At 36.9% G+C, this 18,236-nt stretch overlaps 1 long non-coding RNA gene and 1 pseudogene across 1 annotated transcript in view; both read right to left on the minus strand.

The window, feature by feature from the left end:
• The window catches only part of LOC107697957 (plexin-A1-like), a 255,116-nt pseudogene that overhangs the window by 93,097 nt on the left and 143,783 nt on the right, over positions 1-18,236 (minus strand).
• Positions 17,290-18,236, minus strand: part of LOC107697959 (uncharacterized) — a 7,808-nt gene continuing 6,861 nt past the window's right edge. Inside the window, exons 2-3 of the long non-coding RNA XR_001635289.1 lie at positions 18,214-18,218; positions 17,290-17,300 (exon numbers count right to left, since the gene is read on the minus strand). This is a non-coding gene — a long non-coding RNA (uncharacterized LOC107697959). The remainder of the gene's footprint in view (positions 17,301-18,213; positions 18,219-18,236) is intronic.

Consider the following 18,236-nt stretch of genomic DNA (forward strand, 5'->3'; position numbering starts at 1 on the left):
TGTGTGTGTGTGTGTGTGTGTGTGTGTGTGTGTGTGTGTGTGCGTGTGTGCAGACAGACAGACAGACAGACAGACAGACAGACAGACAGACAGACAGACAGACAGACAGACAGACAGACAGACAGACAGACAGACAGACAGACAGACAGACAGACAGACAGACAGACAGACAGACAGACAGACAGACAGACAGACAGACAGACAGACAGACAGACAGACAGACAGACAGACAGACAGACAGACAGACAGACAGACAGACAGACAGACAGACAGACAGACAGACAGATAGATAGACAGATAGATAGATAGATAGATAGATAGATAGATAGATAGATAGATATGTGCTTTGTTTTAAATAAGCTTTATATGACAGGAAACTTTGAAACTATATATTTATATTACAAATATAGAGATGGGGTAAACTGTGATTCGACAAGACAGCTGGGTAAAGATGTTATTCAACCAGTTACTTTTACAAACATTAACAAATCAATTACTTTTCAGTGCACACTCATAAGTCTCAATTTCTATTATTTTAACAGTTTGAAATCCTTTTAAAGCTTTATGAACCAAATACAGGCATTATGATGGATCTAAAAATGAAATTACGGGCTCCGGTGACAAACTAAAAGTGAAATATAAATGTATTCTCATTTTTATTTAAGTCTCTCAAAGCAAAAAGGAAGAAAGTATAAACACGATGGATGTCCTGATAAAAAAAAAAAAAAAAGTCTCTGATCAACTCAACTGTGCAGCTTCCATATTCGGCGGCAGCATATTAGTTATACTGCTTATAATTGAAGCTGTGAAAGCCGGAGAACATACCCTTCTTTCAAGAAGACAAAAGAACGACTTGTTTTTGGTGTCTGTGTAGGCTTTCTTTGAATTATCTTCCAGCTGACAACTATATTACATCTTATGTACTCGTACCACCCCGAAAAGCTTTTGAAAGGCTATGGATAAAATATTTGCAGGAAGCAGTGCATGTCGTTTTATTACCAAACAACAATGTAGGTACAATAGCTTTGAGCAGAAAGCTTTTAATGCTACCAGCTCTGTATGAATTATGAGAGCTATATACTGTCCTATTTACACTACAACCACATATGCACCAGGGTGAGGACAAACACCCCCACAATCCTTTGCTTTTTCTGCTATTATCATGGGTGACATGTCTTTGTTTATAAGAGCAAACGCAAGGCAGAGCATTACTGAATCACACGGATCCCACGGGTGCATCGAGCAGTTCATTTGCGATATACTACCCTGTGACTTATTTATCAAAACCCCCATTTGTCTCATCGGAGACGCACACTAATGAGTCTCAGATGAGCGGGAGAACGCAGCCGTAACACCAGTTTCATCATCCTTAAAACAAACTCCATTCATTACGCTTATGCACTGGGCAGCTATATCTCAATTGGGTTGGATGAAAGTGACTACGGCAATGTTGGGTTCCCATGGTGGGTCAGCGGCTTTCATTCAGTCTCTCTGGTCCATTTACGGGCAGTCAGTGTTGGCACATTTTGAGCGTGTCTGCATGACAGCACATGCTGTGTAGGCTGGAAACAGAAAACAGCGAGATGTACACCGACTTCACTATTAATCGAAAAGCGATGCTCAACGCAGGACACATTTCAATATTCTGGCTCTGCACGACCTTTGGTGTGGATCTGTGAAATGGTCGGGCACTTTTGGCACTAGCAAAGGGCAAAACCGCTGTCCAGGTGTGACTAAATAAGCTACTGGCCGACAGCTGGGTTCACAAATAACAAATGCTGGAACAAATGTGTTAGCTGTTTTTATGTATGTTTGTTTATTTCTCCTTGTGGATTCCTCAAGTGTGGCTTACTGAAGCAATTTTCCGCCTGGTCAGATTTAATGTGTTCCTATGTTTATCCGCTGTCAGGCAAATGTTGATTTATATACATTTGATTTGCAAATGTGACTCATTACGCTCTGTGACTGCATGGTTTATCTTTCATGTCTCTGAGAGGATGTTTGGCTACTTTTTAAGGTAAGGTTGTTTGGAGACTGAGCTTTAATAATGGCAGAGATAAAGTGATTCTGAAAGGGACTGAGGGAACTGTATTTGCGGAAACTGTATTTACAGACAAATATACATTTTAAATTATATAACCCAGTATTCACACTAGAAAAGTGATTAAAAAGCCTGCCTGTAACTCATTTAAAGAAAGTAAAATAAACATAATTTATTACTATTAATAATAATAATAATGCATTTGTTTCTTTCTTTGTTCACTTTTCTAGATTAAATATTGTTACATATAATTTTAAATTAAGATTTATCTGCCCATACAGTTCCACACAAATACGGCCACAAGAATAATTATTACTTTAAGAATTATTTATTTAAAGGATTATAATAAAATAATAATATTATTACATTTTAAAGTAGTATTTATTTTTATTATTTATTATTATTGTTGTTATTATTAATACATTTTAGTTATTTATAGGTTTTTAAAGTCATAGGCTTTTGAATCACTTTTCTAACATGAATATTGTTATATATAAATAAATGAATATCAATTAAGATTTATCTGCACATACTGTACAGTTCCTCACAAATACGACCACAAAAATAATTATCACTTTAAGAATTATTTATTTAAAGGATTATAATAAAATTTTATTATTATTATTATTGTTATTATTATTATACGTTTTAACGATTTAAGGATTTTTATTATTTTTATTTATTATTATTCTTTTATTTTTCAAAGAATTATTTATTTGTTTAAGTATTATTATTATTACTATTATTAACCAGTCTAAAAGTAGACTGACAACATGTAGCACTGGTGTTAATGTTTAGGTTCGTACTCATCACCAGAATGCTCTTATGATTCCAAGAAATGTTGTCTAGGCAGGCACCTTCACTCGCTTTTGAGACCCCACTGCCAATAATAATGAAAAGCAATCTCCAAAATCTCACTTCAACCACTGGTTATTAACTGCCGCTACCTGAAGATACCAGATCTGAAACACACCTATCCTTCACTACCTGCCTCAATTCCACACCTTCACCCGCAAAACCCTGCCAATGTCTCACCCTCATCCTCCACCCAATAAACACCACACACACCACCAACCTCTATGTCAAGAGCTTCTTTTCCAGTGTTTACTAGTGTCTACACACGTCATGGCAACTTCTTCATGTCCTCATGTCAGGTTATGACGTAATGCCATCTAGCTACTGTCCAAATGAATCATCTATAACATAATAATCTAGGCGTAATACTCACTGTCAAAGATAGACTATTTTCCAGCTGAAGGATTACACTTAATGAATTTACATTTACATTCATGTATTTATTCATGTAGCAGATGCTTTTAACCAGAGCGACTTAAAAAAATACATTTGCTTAATAAAATAACATTTTTATGAAAAATTGTGTCCTTGATATTCGCATTATGCAGTAACCATTCTACAAAATCAATAAAGCTATCAAGGCCCTTATATATTATGAATATACTCAAGGATAAAGTGTTAAAGACATTTCGCTGCACATTGCACTAAACAACTATTCACAATCCACGCAAACATCAATATAAATATTAATTTGAACAATGAATCATAAAAACAGAAAAAGAAAATAACGTAAAAATGTCTTACTCCTTCAAGGCATCCTCAAAAGCTTCTATGAATAAACTCAATATAAAGCCAGGTCTATGGCACATTTTAAGAATTTAAATGTATTTGAGTTAAAACAAATATGATAAAAAATAATGAGAACTACATAATAATAATAATAATTATTATTATCATTATTAACTTATTTCACTTGAAACATAATAATAATAAAAACCATGAGAATAAAATACTACTACTAATAATAAATATTATTATTATTTTAATTATTACTGTTATTTTTTAAAACAACAATAACAACATAATATTATTATTATTACTATTATAAATCAAGTGTAGATAATAAGACATACATGAACAAAAATGATGGTGTATGGCAGTGGCATCTGCCACTCAGGTGCAAGATGCAAACGTTTTGAGCCTAGATCAACTAATATTGAGGAATTAGATACTGCAGCACAGCAGGAAGGTGTTTGGGAGTGAACAGCAATAAGGCTGTGTGCAAAATGGTAAACATTTATGTACATTACACCCAAATGCCCCTCTCAATGGAGAAAGCGCTGTTTAACAGCTGCAGAGCGCGTGAACAGCCCCCTGGTCGACTCGAAACGGTTTGAGGTACAAATGCTCCCCTGAGACGACTTCGGCAGTCGAGAACGGGCATGTGGAGGATTGATGTGTGTGTGCGTCAGTAATCATAACCCACTGTACACACGTAATGCCGCCTCTCGCACTTCCAGCGCTCATACGAAAAGAAGGGGGAGATGTGATTGATATTGGTTTTTATGCAAATGTAGCATTTGTAAATGTACAACACGATACAATTTGCATAGTCATTCAGTCAGTGCCATTTATAAGTGCATTAATCCAGCGCCGCTCTCCTTAGAACAGCTGCTCACACAAAGCCAGCGCAAAAAAAAAACAATGGGACATGACCGCCGATGTGTGCATATGCACCCCTGGATTTGTTGGTGATGGGTCGCAAACATGAAAAGCAATTTCCGATTAAATGAAAAGAGAGTTGTGAGCAGAAAGTGATTTGCGTGTAATTGTATGTATTGTATTAGAAAGACTGACCTCAGACATGTTGACGCGGCCCTCCTGGAAGGAGCAGTCATTGGCATTGTGGGTGCACATGTGTCGGTATTTGCACCAGTGGCATGGAAAGGAGCCATTCACACAGGAAAGACACCTATCAAGAAGAGACAGCCAGAGAAAAAGAGTATTATTCAGTTATTAATGGCTAAGTCACATATGGATGCATTCTATATCAAACCATGGCATTTCCACATGACATATACTCACATGTTCCTCTATTAGCATTTGGACTTTGGTGCTTTGCACTATTATATTATTAGCTTGTTCTCAGAGTACTTTAGTAACCACATAGCAACCGCATAGCAATACATTAAAACATACTCAGAACTCATTAGAACCACCAAAGCCACAGCACACACCAGAATGCCCTAACAACCCCCTAGAATACCCCAACTACTGTATAGCAACACACTAAAAACTACTCAGTCAGAACACCTTAGCAATCGCATAACAATGTGCTAAAAAACACCTTAGCAACACCCTAGCATTTGTACAGCAACTCAGTAGCCACAAAGCCTTAACAACCCCCCAGAACACACTAGCAATTGCATATTGTAGCCTACTAAAACACTCAGAACGCCTTAGCAACACCTTAGCAACAACTCTGAACACAGGTAGCATTCGTATAGCAGTTCACTAACAACCACAAAGCCCTAGCAACCACCCAGAACACCCTAGCAACCTCATCGCAATGTGCAAAAAACACTAAGAACACCTTAGCAACACCCTAGCATCCACCCAGAACACCCTAACAACCACATAAAAATGAGCTAAAACACTCAGAATATCTTAGCAACACCCTAGCACCACCTTAGAACTCCCTAGCAACCATAATGTATCCAAAAACCCAGAACACCTAACACCCTAGCGCCCACTCAGAACACCCTAGCAACCACATAATGTACTGAAACATTCAGAACACCTTAGTAACACCCTAGCAACCACATAATCTACTGAAACACCCGGAACACCTTAGTAACACCCACTCAGAACTCCCTAACAACCACATACTGTACTAAAAGCAGAGAGAACACCTTTACTAACACCCTGGTATCCAAGAAGAAACGCCCTAGCAACCACATAACAATGAGCTAAAACACTCTGAACAGCTTAGCAACACCCTGGCATCCACCCAGAACACACTAGCAACCCCATAACAATGAGCTAAAACACTCTGAACAGCTCAGCAACACCCTGGCATCCACCCAGAACACCCTAGCATCCACATAACAATGAGCTAAAACACTCAGAACCCTTGAGTAACACACTAGCACCTAGTGTTAATTTCGTCAGCTATTTTCAACTTAGTCTTAGTCCTGTGGTAAAATGTCTTTCTTAGTTTTTATCATATTTAGTCAACCTTATCCTATTTAGTTTTAGTCAAGTTTTAGTCGACTAAAAGTCTCAACATTTTAGTCAAAGAACACCTGAAGTATTTTAGTCTAGTTTTAGTCAATGAAAACTTGACATTTTAGCAAAGATTATTATTAATTAACCGTACAGCAGTATTACTTTTGGCAGCCATTTTTAATTTAGTCGTAGTCTTACTCAAATGTACATTTTAGTTATCATATTTAGACAACCTTGTCCTGTTTTTGTTTATCCAATTAAATGTATGAGCATTTTACTCAGGTTTTAGTCAATGAAATCTTAGTCACATTTTCGTCATTCTGTATAATGGTTAAACTGATAAAAAAAAAAATGTTCTCAAAATTATAATCGTAATGTTTGTTGCATTTCAGGTGTTGCACTTTCACCAGTAAGCACAAATCAATAGAATGTGGACATAGGCTATACATGGTGTATTTTACTTCATCTAGTGTAATTAATACCAAAGACTTATGCAATCTATCGGTCTACATTTATGACCCATTTTAAGAGCTGCACAAGTAAAATGAACACACAGCATGAGTGGAGTTGGACAATGTCTGTGGTAACATACAGTACTGAGCCATAAAACATATACAGGTTTTCACAAAAACAAAGATCTTATACAACAGCATTTCAACCTTTAGACCACTTTTATGAAAAGGGATAAATCAAGCATATAAATTATGTCAATTTAAAACTTATTTGTTAAAATCTTAATTGTTTTGATTTTTAGAAGGCACATTAACTTCTTTCTCATTTACAACTCTATGTGTTTGCTGCGTAAAAACACGAGTTGATATTTGCATTGATCTGACCATAAACAGCAAGAAAGGCTGATTGGAAATGCAAATTCATTCTCTGCCACGAGGTCGTGCTTTAGGAGTGCTGAAATATTGTGGTTTCCCCGGTAATGGCTGTACACAAAGCAGCTCCGCGCTCATAAACGCTGCTTTATCAGGAATTATAGGTCAAAAGAAATTAAAATGCCAACGACACGTTTCTTCACAGTCGACTGCCTTCAGATACATTCAAAAAAAGACATTCGTGCCGCATTGTCACGTGCAGCGCTCATATTTATTCAATGACATCTATAAATATTACTGTCTTCATTGTTTAGATTTTTAGAAGGCACATTAACTTCTTTCTCATTTACAATTCTATGTGTTTGCTGCATAAAAACATGAGTTGATATTTGCATTGATCAGACCATAAACGGCAAGAAAGTCTTATTGGAAATGCAAATTCATTCTCTGCCACGAGGTGGCGCTTTCGGAGCCCTAAAATATTGTGGTTTCCCCGGGAACGGCTGTACACAAAGCTGCTCCGCGCTAATAAACGCTGCTTTATCAGGAATTATAGGTAAAATTAAATTAAAATGCCAACGACATGTTTCTGAGGACAGTCGGTTCACTTCAGATACATTAAAATAAAGTCATCCACGCCGCGTTTTGACTTGAAACGTGCAGCGCTCATATTTATTCAATGACATCGTTGCCTTTTGAAGTTTTAGGGGCCATTTACATATCGCGTTTTTTGTGCGCTCAAGTTCGTTATTTCAAATGAAGACGCGCGGCAGGTGCGCTCATAATGGAAGCGACGCGGTCGCGATTTTTCCAGGCGCTTCCACGCCGCATCGAGATAAAAACATTTCAACTTTTCAGAATGCCGCAAGCGCACCGCGGGTCATGTGACAAGAAACAACCAATCCGCTTCATCCTTTCCCATAACAGCATTGAAAGCTCAGCCAAGATGAAGGAACAGCTGATCATAGCTGTACAGGGATAGCCATTCTTAAATAAATTTAGTTCATGGAGAGCGGAGGTCATGGTTGCTTAGCAACGGCAGACGCCTCTGGAGCTTAAGTGCCCGAACGCTTCGGAAAAAAAACAGAAAGCGGCGCGCCTAGCGTTTTCCACGCGTTTTTAGGCGCGACATGTGAACGGCCCCTAATCCAGCCATATCGCGACTCTTGTCTTTCCGTCGCCAACTGTAAGACCTCTTGAAATTATAATTATATTTCTTATACCATGTAACGTATTTAAAACTTTTTATGGCCTTAGGTTTGATACAACTCGCTTTATGAGTTTTTAAGGACCCGCGGGAGATCTGTATAGCCCGTTGGGCAAAGTGGTGATACATTTTGGTAACGTTAGCCCGACTGGAAAACACAATAGCACAGGGATGTCGGGCTAGCGATTTTGCGAGCCCTGTCTATTAAAACAACAGCGATTGAGTAAGTGTATTTATTCAGCGATCACAATCGCAAACAATATAGTCGAGGTCTCATGACAGAACACTGACCGGCTGAATGACGCTTTCATTTAGATCGCTAAACTCCAGCTTGTTTGTTGGTGTTTTCATTTCATCGGCGGCGGCGCTTCCGCAATGTGCATGGTTGCCAGATTGCTTAAAATAAGCAAAACACCGGGCAGAAAATGTATCCTTGTAACAGTAAAGCTCTGATTCGGGATTTTAGCTCTTGATATCTGGCAACCGCACTCATGAAAGCTCACCTAGCAGAGGCGTGTAGATCTGTGCGCAATAACATTTTGTCTCCTTTTTTTTGACGAAAATAAAAAGAGGTTTTTGGTAAAGTTTTTATCGTTTTGAATACATTTTAGTCTCGTCTTATTGCGTCAACGAAATTGCATGTTGGTATAGTCTTAGTTATCGTTTATTGACCTTATTATCGTCTCGTCTTCGTCTTGTCTTAGTCATGGGAAAAAAGGTTGTCGACGAACATTTTTCGTCATAGTCTTCGTTAACGAAATTAACACTAATAGCACCCACTCAGAACACCCTTGCAACCACATAACATGCTTAAACTCCCAGAATACCCTAGCGCACACTCAGAATACCCTAGTAACCACATAATGTACTGAAACATTCAGAATACCTTAGTAACGCCCTAGCATTCACCCATACCCATCATCTGTATAACAACTTACTAAAAACTACTCAGAATACCTTAGTAACGCCCTAGCATTCACCCATAACCATCATCTGTATAACAACTTACTAAAAACTACTCAGAATACCTTAGTAACGCCCTAGCATTCACCCATAACCATCATCTGTATAACAACTTACTAAAAACTACTCAGAATACCTTAGCAACACCCTAGCACCCACTAAGAACACCCTGGCAACCACACAGTAGAACACACGAACACAAAAACACTCAAACCACCCAGAACCCTCTAGCAACTGCACAGTAACACATTAAAAACTAAAAACACCTATGCAACCATCTAGCAGTGATCTAGCAACAGACCAAAAAAAACACTTAGACCATTATTTATTAATTTTGCACCCTAGCAACCATCCATGATTACACCCTATTTCCAAGATGTTTTTTCAAACAAATCTAGGTCTTTTGTCTTATCTTTCCCTTTTCTCAACACTTCATCTCTCAAGCAGAGGTGACAGAGAGCAGGTGGTGTGAGATGGACAGAGAGTGAGACAGATCAAAGACAAAAGACATCAGAAAAGAAACCTAAACATACAAACACAACCCATTCATTCAGGTTTACACACAGAAAATGATCAGAGAGCCAAATGACTCATTTACATCAATAACACTGATGATTTGTTCAAGACATTTAATGACTGAGCCCACATTTGACAGAGTTGGCACCTCAAGGTGAAAAATAAGAAGAATGTCACAAACAACACTGATCTGTCAACTTTCCACACACCGCACTGAGACAAAGGTGTAGGTTGGCTTCGTTGCTATGGTTACAGAGGAAGATTTTGTTGCTGTTTGGCAGGGGCGGACAAGGACGCTGATCTGTGCTCTAGTCTCAGAGTCATGTCTCATAAAGTCATAACAGAAGAGTTGCGTGGGTGCAGTTTCTTATCATGAACTCTAGAATGAATTGAGCTTGACATAAGTGGTGGAAACAGATTTGTGCAGTACTTCTAAACCATTTCACAACTGTATATTAAAGGTGAAGTGAGTCATTTCTGCACCACTAGTGTTACCAAATGGAACAGATTTCTAGAACACTCCCTTTGTGTGCCATTGGACATTAAAGTCAAAATTAAAAACTCTTAAGGATCATATATATACTGTGTGTAATAAATATATAAAAACCATATTATTATTCATAAATTAAAATGAGGAAAATGCAACTACTTGTAACCTGCAAAACATGTTTAATGTAACATCACAGTAGTAGTAATAATTATTATTATTATTATTATTATTATGCTAGGGTGTTGCTATTATTATTATTATCATCATTATCATTATCATCATCTTCAGAATAAAATGCACTAATTAAACATTGCATGTTTTTATGCCATGTTGAGTTTAACAAAAAATATTTTAATACAAAATGAAATACACAGGGACCTGGAACACTTTTGAGTGATGAAATTCAAAATACTTCATTAAAAAAAAAAAATAATAATAATTCGCTAAAATAAAAAGGCCTTCCAGCTACAACGCAAATGTTGAAGTACGGTCTACACAGAGCGCCGCTTCTTCAGTATTTTAAGACACACTCCGCGAGCTACATGTAGCTCACTGCTCCCAAATCCTCCTCAGACGCCCAGTGCTTTCCTCATATCATGAAAAGGCTTCTGTGGTCAGCGAGAGTGTCACAAAGAGGCGAGAAGTGCGCTCTACACCTCTTCCCCTGTCTGTGCCAAATGTTCAAAGGCTTACGCTCACGTCCGCTGCTGGTGCATGATAAAGCTTTCTCCTCACTCCGCTCCGACTACATGAGACAAAAGAGCTGCTGAATTAAAGGACTAGCTGAACCTGACGAAGAGAAATAGAGAGATTCTAAGGGAGAGGAATGAATGAAAAGGAGAAAAACAAGGATGCAACAACAAAAAAGGAATAGAAAGGGAGAGAAAAAGGGAAGAGAGCAGAGCAAAACAGGGTAGAGGAAGAAAGAGAGGGGAAGAAAGAGGAGAAAAGAGAGAGAGAAACATCCACTAATGAATGTCACATTGGCACACTTTGATCTTGTATTATTCAGATCTTACTTCCTGAAGAGGCACCTACATTTCAACCCATCACTGCTGACACACACCTCAAAAGCACCATGTCATCCTCCTTACCGCCAGTACTGTGAAACGAATCAAACTATTGTGTGACAAAATATACTTTTCTTTCTAAATGTTTCCCCTGAAATTCACATATAATGCTAATTAGTTTTCTTGTAGTATCATTTAAATATAAAAAATTATGGTGCATAACTAAATAAATGGGAAAAATACCATATATCTTATGGTAAAAAGTTATGGTGAAATTAAATATGAAAATGAATTATTATTATTATTATCATTATTATTATTAAACATAATTTAGGCATTTAAATAATAAAAGGAATAATAACTGGAAAACAAATGTCACAATTATAGTGCCAACCCAATCAATCAATAATAATAATAATTATTATTATTATTATTATTATTATTATTGTTGTTGTTGTTGTTGTTATTTACCCATAAAAGAAAGAAAATTGTAAGTGTATGTTAATTGGTACATTATATATTATGCAAGCAAAATGCTAAGCAAACTTGACAAACAATGACAATGACGACACTCACAAGACAGGAAATCAGATGTCACCATTACATTGTGCCAAACCGGAGGCTTTAACACACACACACACAGAAGGGATGGTCTATTCAACAGTGTGCCACACGCATGGACTCTTTCATATTAAAATGCACGAGCTACTGCTAACCTTTCAGCCTTGCGAGTGCTTTATCACTTCAACAAAAGCCACCATCTATCTGTCTTTTTTCCAATTTTTCATGCTTATTCACTCCGTGCTCCTCTTGTTAAAAATGCATCGGGCCCCTCACATGCTCAATTAAGCCGTCCCCTCCCCCTGTCTCATGCTAAACTCTAATATTGTTACACTGCATGTAAATAGCTAGCAGGGTAATTTACCGTGCCAAGCAGGCGCCCCTCTTCCACACACACACACACACACACACACACACACACTGAATAAAGACCCTGTGATCACTAGAGCCAAACAGTGTGCCTTAGTCACACTCACACACATGAGGAGCACCAGGTGAGCACTTCATCGCGTCCAGCTTTAGATGAAGTGGCTGCGTTGCTAATGGGACAGTGCCATGCTAATGTAAGGCACACTGAGGTAGCGAAGAACACACAGTCTGACTTAATGAACGAGAGCGGGAGAGGACAGGAGACACTGGAGCTCAAAACATCTGGAGCCGCTCCTGCCTGGAGCACAACCTGTTGTCTATCCGGAGAGAGGCGGGACAAGAAGAGGAAAAGGAGAGAGTGGGAGCCATGGGACAGAGAGAGAGACTGGAAATAAGGTCAAGAGAATGAAATGGTGATGCCAGGATCAGTATGGTTTGTGCAAAGGCTCCATGACATGTGCATTTATTTTTTCAAAAATACATAAAAAATTAAGTTAATCATATACACCTCTTAGATGATGAACATTTTCAATTAAATTTCTGAATTAAAATTAATTTTGTTATTTTTTGTAGGGCAAAATTGCCAAGGTGGAGTAATAAAGTCTCATTAAAAGGCTAAAATAAATGCATTTATTTAAATCTATTGTTTAAAAGTATAATAAAAAGTTATATAAAAATATATTTTTAAAATGAATAATAAATTAAGCAAATTTGTTAAGATTTATTTATAACAGGATATTATTTTTATTTAAATAACTTTGCCAAATCAATATTATTTTAATATCATTAAGATACTATTATAGTTTTTATTCATGTTTTATTTTAATTAACATTATGTTAGTAATTTAGTTGTGTTGTTTGTGTTTTTGTCATATTTTATTTTTTTATTTTTTTAAACATGTCTATAGTTTTTAATTTTTATTTCAGTTTATTTAGTTTTAGTTATAAAAGAATACAAAGTTAAAATAAGTGAAAATGAGAAAGTTTGCCATGGCAACTATCTGAAATAAAAGTTTAAGTTTTTATATTTTATTTTAATAAAGTTTATTTTATTTCAAGTAACCAACGTTTTTTTTTTATGGTTTTAGTTTTAATTAACTATAATAACTCTATACCAAATCAAAGTTAATGTGGCACAACCAACATGTAATCGTGTCAAGAAAACCATAAAACAGTACATAACATTACAGTATGTCAAGGTCAGAAAGCCTCCTAAAAATATGATATAAATGACCTTTTTATGACATGGCAAGGTTAGTTCGTGTTGTCAAATGTAACAATCCCAAGAAAATTTCATGATATATGTTTTGTTAGAAAACTATTTCAAGAAAATTATTTTCTAGACTTTGAAACTTTGTTTCAGATTGTAATTAATTCTAACTTGATGACAACAAACTATTCAAAAAAATAAATAAACTTGAAAATTAAAAACCTGAAAGAAAATCTGAAAAATGTGTCAAACTTTAAGTTAATGAAGATGTTTACACTTTCTTATATATATTTAAGTTAGGGAAATTAATCATTTTTAAAACTTTTTGTTTTTACACTATTTGAGATTTATGATAGCCATTACATTTTCTGAATGTTCATAAAAGCAGAAAACCAAAATGAAAACAGATTGCTAGGAACACCGTAAGGATGGATTTAAACGAAGGAATGTGAGCGAGAGAGCGAGTGAACTGAATATAACTCATGAGCAGTAAAGCTGGACGGCTGAAGTCAGGGATGCTCATGAGTCGTTAATGAAAGGAAATTAAAAGTCTGATCTCATCCCTGATCTCAGCAAAAAACTGCTAACGCCACACAAAAATAACATCCCTCTCTCACTCGGAAGCAGTAAACACACACACAGCACAGTCCTGTAAAAAGACACTTGTCTTAGTTCGGACGAAAGAACGATAGAGAGGAACAGGGAGAGAGTTAGACAGGAAACTGCCTTCTCTGTTTCCTGTGTGAGACTTACGATTGATGGACACTGCAGTTGTAGAAGACAAAATCCACACTGGCAAACTTCTTCCCCGTCTCCTTGGATTTCAGATAGAGCTTCACCACCCGCTTGTCACCTGCCAGCAGACACACGGTGAGCTTCAGCGCTTTCTAACAAGCGGAAGGAGGCTTTTAAAGGAGTGTGCGTGTGTCGCCTTACCCTGGTTGCGCGTGATGGGAGCGATCTCCCGTGCGGAGGGGGACAGGCAATATATACGTCCCCCCATGATGTGTCCCTCCGTCTCAGTGTAGTTCTCAAATGAGCAGTTGATGCCCGCAGCCAGACTGGGGATGTTCTGAGCCTGAAGAACCAGCTGTAGAACCGAACACAGACCAGGAGACAGGAACAGGTTTTTCAGTGTGCTTTATTGGCATGACAAACACTGAACAAAAAGACATCTGGACTTTCATATCCAGATACTATCTGGATATTTTTAGCCGCATGGCATCTACACCTCGTTTCCAATGAGTCTCCAGTGTAGACGGAAAGAGATTTGATCACACTTAACAAAAAAAATGAGGTTACATTACTGAAAGATTTCTGTAATTTATCGACTTTGAAACATTGAAAAGACAATTCAAAATGTTACTTCTTGCATTTCGTATTGGCTGCATTTACACTGCAAATCTTAATGCATAGATCCGATCTTTTGACCCGTCTATTTAAATTAATTCCTGCCCAAAAGGATTGTCTGCAGTTATCGCTTTACTATGCACATGGTAGACCCTCAGGTTTTGAATGGCTGTGCTATTAAAATTATTTATATAATACACATCAAGTGGCCATAATTATTTGCCAGCATGGACAACGGCTGTCATGGATGTTTCGCAGCACTAAATCTGACTGGATAAATGATGGAAAATAACGGTAATTTTCATGTTAGGCTATTTTATCTAAAGCTCGTTTGAGGTAGAATTCTTTAGTGAAATAAAGTAGTGCCAAAATGACATTTATTGAAATGAATTTGAATGAATTAACGAGAGAAAGAAGGAGAGAGAGAAAACGCGCAAGCGAGTGTGAAGCTTGCGAACAAGTGAAGCTTGTTGGCTTAATTACAAAAACTGCTAAGTTAGCTGTTGCTTTTAGCTGTTGTATTTATAAAATTCACGGACGGGGCAGGGGTTGAAAACCAGCTCCTGAATGTACAATTTCTTACCTATATAAATTATCCATCTCAATAAAATTTGAGCGCATACAGCACACCGATATTAAAACACAATCTTTATGGGCAAACGTGTCACCCTCGCATTGGGAGTTCTGCGGGGAATCGGATATGTGTGTTTAGACGTAGGTCGAATGTCCAGATATGGGATATGTATCTGATTTAAAACCACATTTGGAAGTGACTCAGATCAGATGCGAAAAAATCGGATCTCGTGTGGATTTTTGTGTTTACACGTGTGCAAAAAATTCCGATCTGCATCAGATGTGAGCAAAAAATCAGATTTTGTGTGCCAGTGTAAATGCAGCCTTATTCCATTTCTAATCTTGTTAATATGGATTAGAAGAGAAGAAGAGGTGACAAAAATGATTTAAAGCAGAGAGAAATTTTGAGATTTCAAGTGAAATCCATGCACTGAAAAATGTATAATTTATCAATATCACTAAATCATTTATATTGATAATTTTTTTCAATCATTTTCAGATTATTTTTTTTTAATCTGAAAATCAATATTTCAAAAAAATTATTTATTAAATTTGGTGAACTGTTGTCTTTCTGTAGTGAGAATAAAAATAAAAAGCCAAAAAACTAAACAAAAAAAAAAACATTTAATGACTCCGTCATACAGTATATGATTATTTGCAACAAATCTATTAATATCACTTATGTATATGCAAATGCATTTACATTTAAAACTTCATTAAATGTGGTCAAAATCCATCTCAAACCACCTCCCAACATATTTTAAGTGATCCAAATCACAATCTGATCACAATAAAAGAGATTTTGTTCACAAACACTTGCCTGAACTTCAGACATGGTGACTGAAATATTGTTGGGCTGCACCATGAGTCGGACGCACTGCTCCAGCCTGGAGGCGAAGCGCTGGGGCTCATCAGCTCTCTCACAGCGGTCCTTACGTGAACATCTAAACACAAATATTACTCAGCAGGAGGGATAAAATCAATTTCTAAGAATAATCAACCAGGGAGATCAAGTGCATACTTTATTAGTAAGTTGATTAGATTTGGAATAACACTGTGTGGTGTGATGAACAGAACTTCAGTAGTGTTCAAACAAAACACCAAAACAAAAACAACATTTGTTTACCAAAATTCTTGCTGCATTATATTAATAACAACAAAAAGTAATAAATTAATGAATTAATAATTAATTACTTAAAAAGTTCTTCATCAAGAACACTTCAGTACATACTTTTTACGTACGATTTTGGACTTTTCTTTGATTTCTCTTTTCTTTACTGGTCCAAAATCCCACTAAGTAATATATTAAATAATACATTAAACATGATCTGTTTGGCTGTTTTTGTGTCTCCTAGCTAAGCATCTTTAGACAGACAAATATTCGCTGGAAACTTGTTTTATAACACTGTAGTGTTAGCATAGCAATTAGCTTTAGCAATAAGCAATACAGTGTGTCCCCGATTCATATAGCCATGTAAACATGTCTGTATGTGTTTGTGAGCAGCTGTGGGGTCAGAAAGTGCTGATACTCACACACTGTGCAGGACACACCAGCCACAGTGGGGATCACCAGAAGCCAGACACTCGCTACAGCTGCTGTACTGCTCACAGCTCTCCACCGGCACCCGGCTCACCTACACACACACAAAATCTCACTAGTTCTTATTTCAATGTGTTTTTCTATTTGCAATTACAGTTAGAAAATATTTCCGAATACTAATAAAAAAAAAACTTTTCCACAGTATTTTAGCCAATAGCCTAGCAACATGCTAACGCCAGAGACTGGAATCAGCTACAAGAATCCTGTGAAAAATGTTGAAGTTGAGCTCATTTGACAGCATTTGTTACATACCACAGAAAATCTATGATTCATTTCATCTCCCATTTTTTAAAAACATCCCTGATAGCACACGTACATCACGGAGACGTCTATATGACATCTGCAAGATGTATTTTTAGAGCATTTGCTCATCTGCAATATGTCTATAGGACGTTTTCTATGAGATGTCAAATAGACGTTTAGAAAATATCTTTAAGATGTTTATGATTTAGAGTGTATGTAAAACTGATATCTTAAAGATGTCTATCAGATGTCTGTACACAGCAGATGCTTTCCAGATGAAGCGATCTTTAACAGACATCTTGCAGACGTACGTGTGCTATCTGGGATTACATAAAGAAAAGAACATAGCACTTACAATGGAAGCAAATGGTGTTAGCATCAAGAGCAGGTGAGTTTTTGTTTGTGCATTTTTATTGTACATTTACGCAATTGGCAGACACTTTTATTCAAAGCGACTTACACAGCATTCAAGGTATACATTTTAGCATTCCCTGGTATCGAACGCAAAATTACAGCATTGCTAGCGCCATGCTCTACTTATTACAAACAAGAAAGACAGATGGAAATATCTAATAATCAACCTGCCTGATGCTTACAGCGTGCTATGTGAAATCTGAGCACTGCAGTGCAAAACAGAGGTTGTCACGTTCACCATCACTGTCAGCAGTTCAACAAACACACAGTTACTCTTTCACATAGACACCTCTCATACTACATATTACAAATGTCCAACAGAGAGAACAGCTCCCTGAAACATGCTGAGAAATATTGCCAGCCACCTACACACGTCTACTTTCATATAGTTTTATGCAGCAATCATAATGTCTGACTGGAGACTCTGGAGACTCAATGGCTCTGTTCCAAACCTAGACAGCTGCCTACCACACACACACACACATACAGTGCACAGCATAAATGAGTACACCCCCTCTGAAACTTAACAAATTCAGCAATTACTCTTTGCTTAGAAGACATATGTTTTTTAGAGATATAATATTCCAGCAAGTCTGCTTGATCAGTTACCAAAGAAGAATGTTAAAATTATTCAAGAAAATACAATTTTCTTATCAAAGTGATAAAATGTTGTGTTGCAAAAATGAGTACACCCTCCTGAAAGTTACTAAATTAAAAAAAAATAAAAAAATTGATCAACAGGTAAGTATGTTGAACCAAAACTGTTAAAGGTAAGTAATTTCTTGATAATTAAGTGTTATATGGCCCACTGAATCATACTCCGACTTAATGCTGACAACAAT

Source organism: Sinocyclocheilus anshuiensis, unplaced genomic scaffold, assembly GCF_001515605.1.
Source record: "Sinocyclocheilus anshuiensis isolate Anshui unplaced genomic scaffold, SAMN03320099.WGS_v1.1 scaffold78, whole genome shotgun sequence".
In the NCBI taxonomy this organism is placed as follows: domain Eukaryota; kingdom Metazoa; phylum Chordata; class Actinopteri; order Cypriniformes; family Cyprinidae; genus Sinocyclocheilus; species Sinocyclocheilus anshuiensis.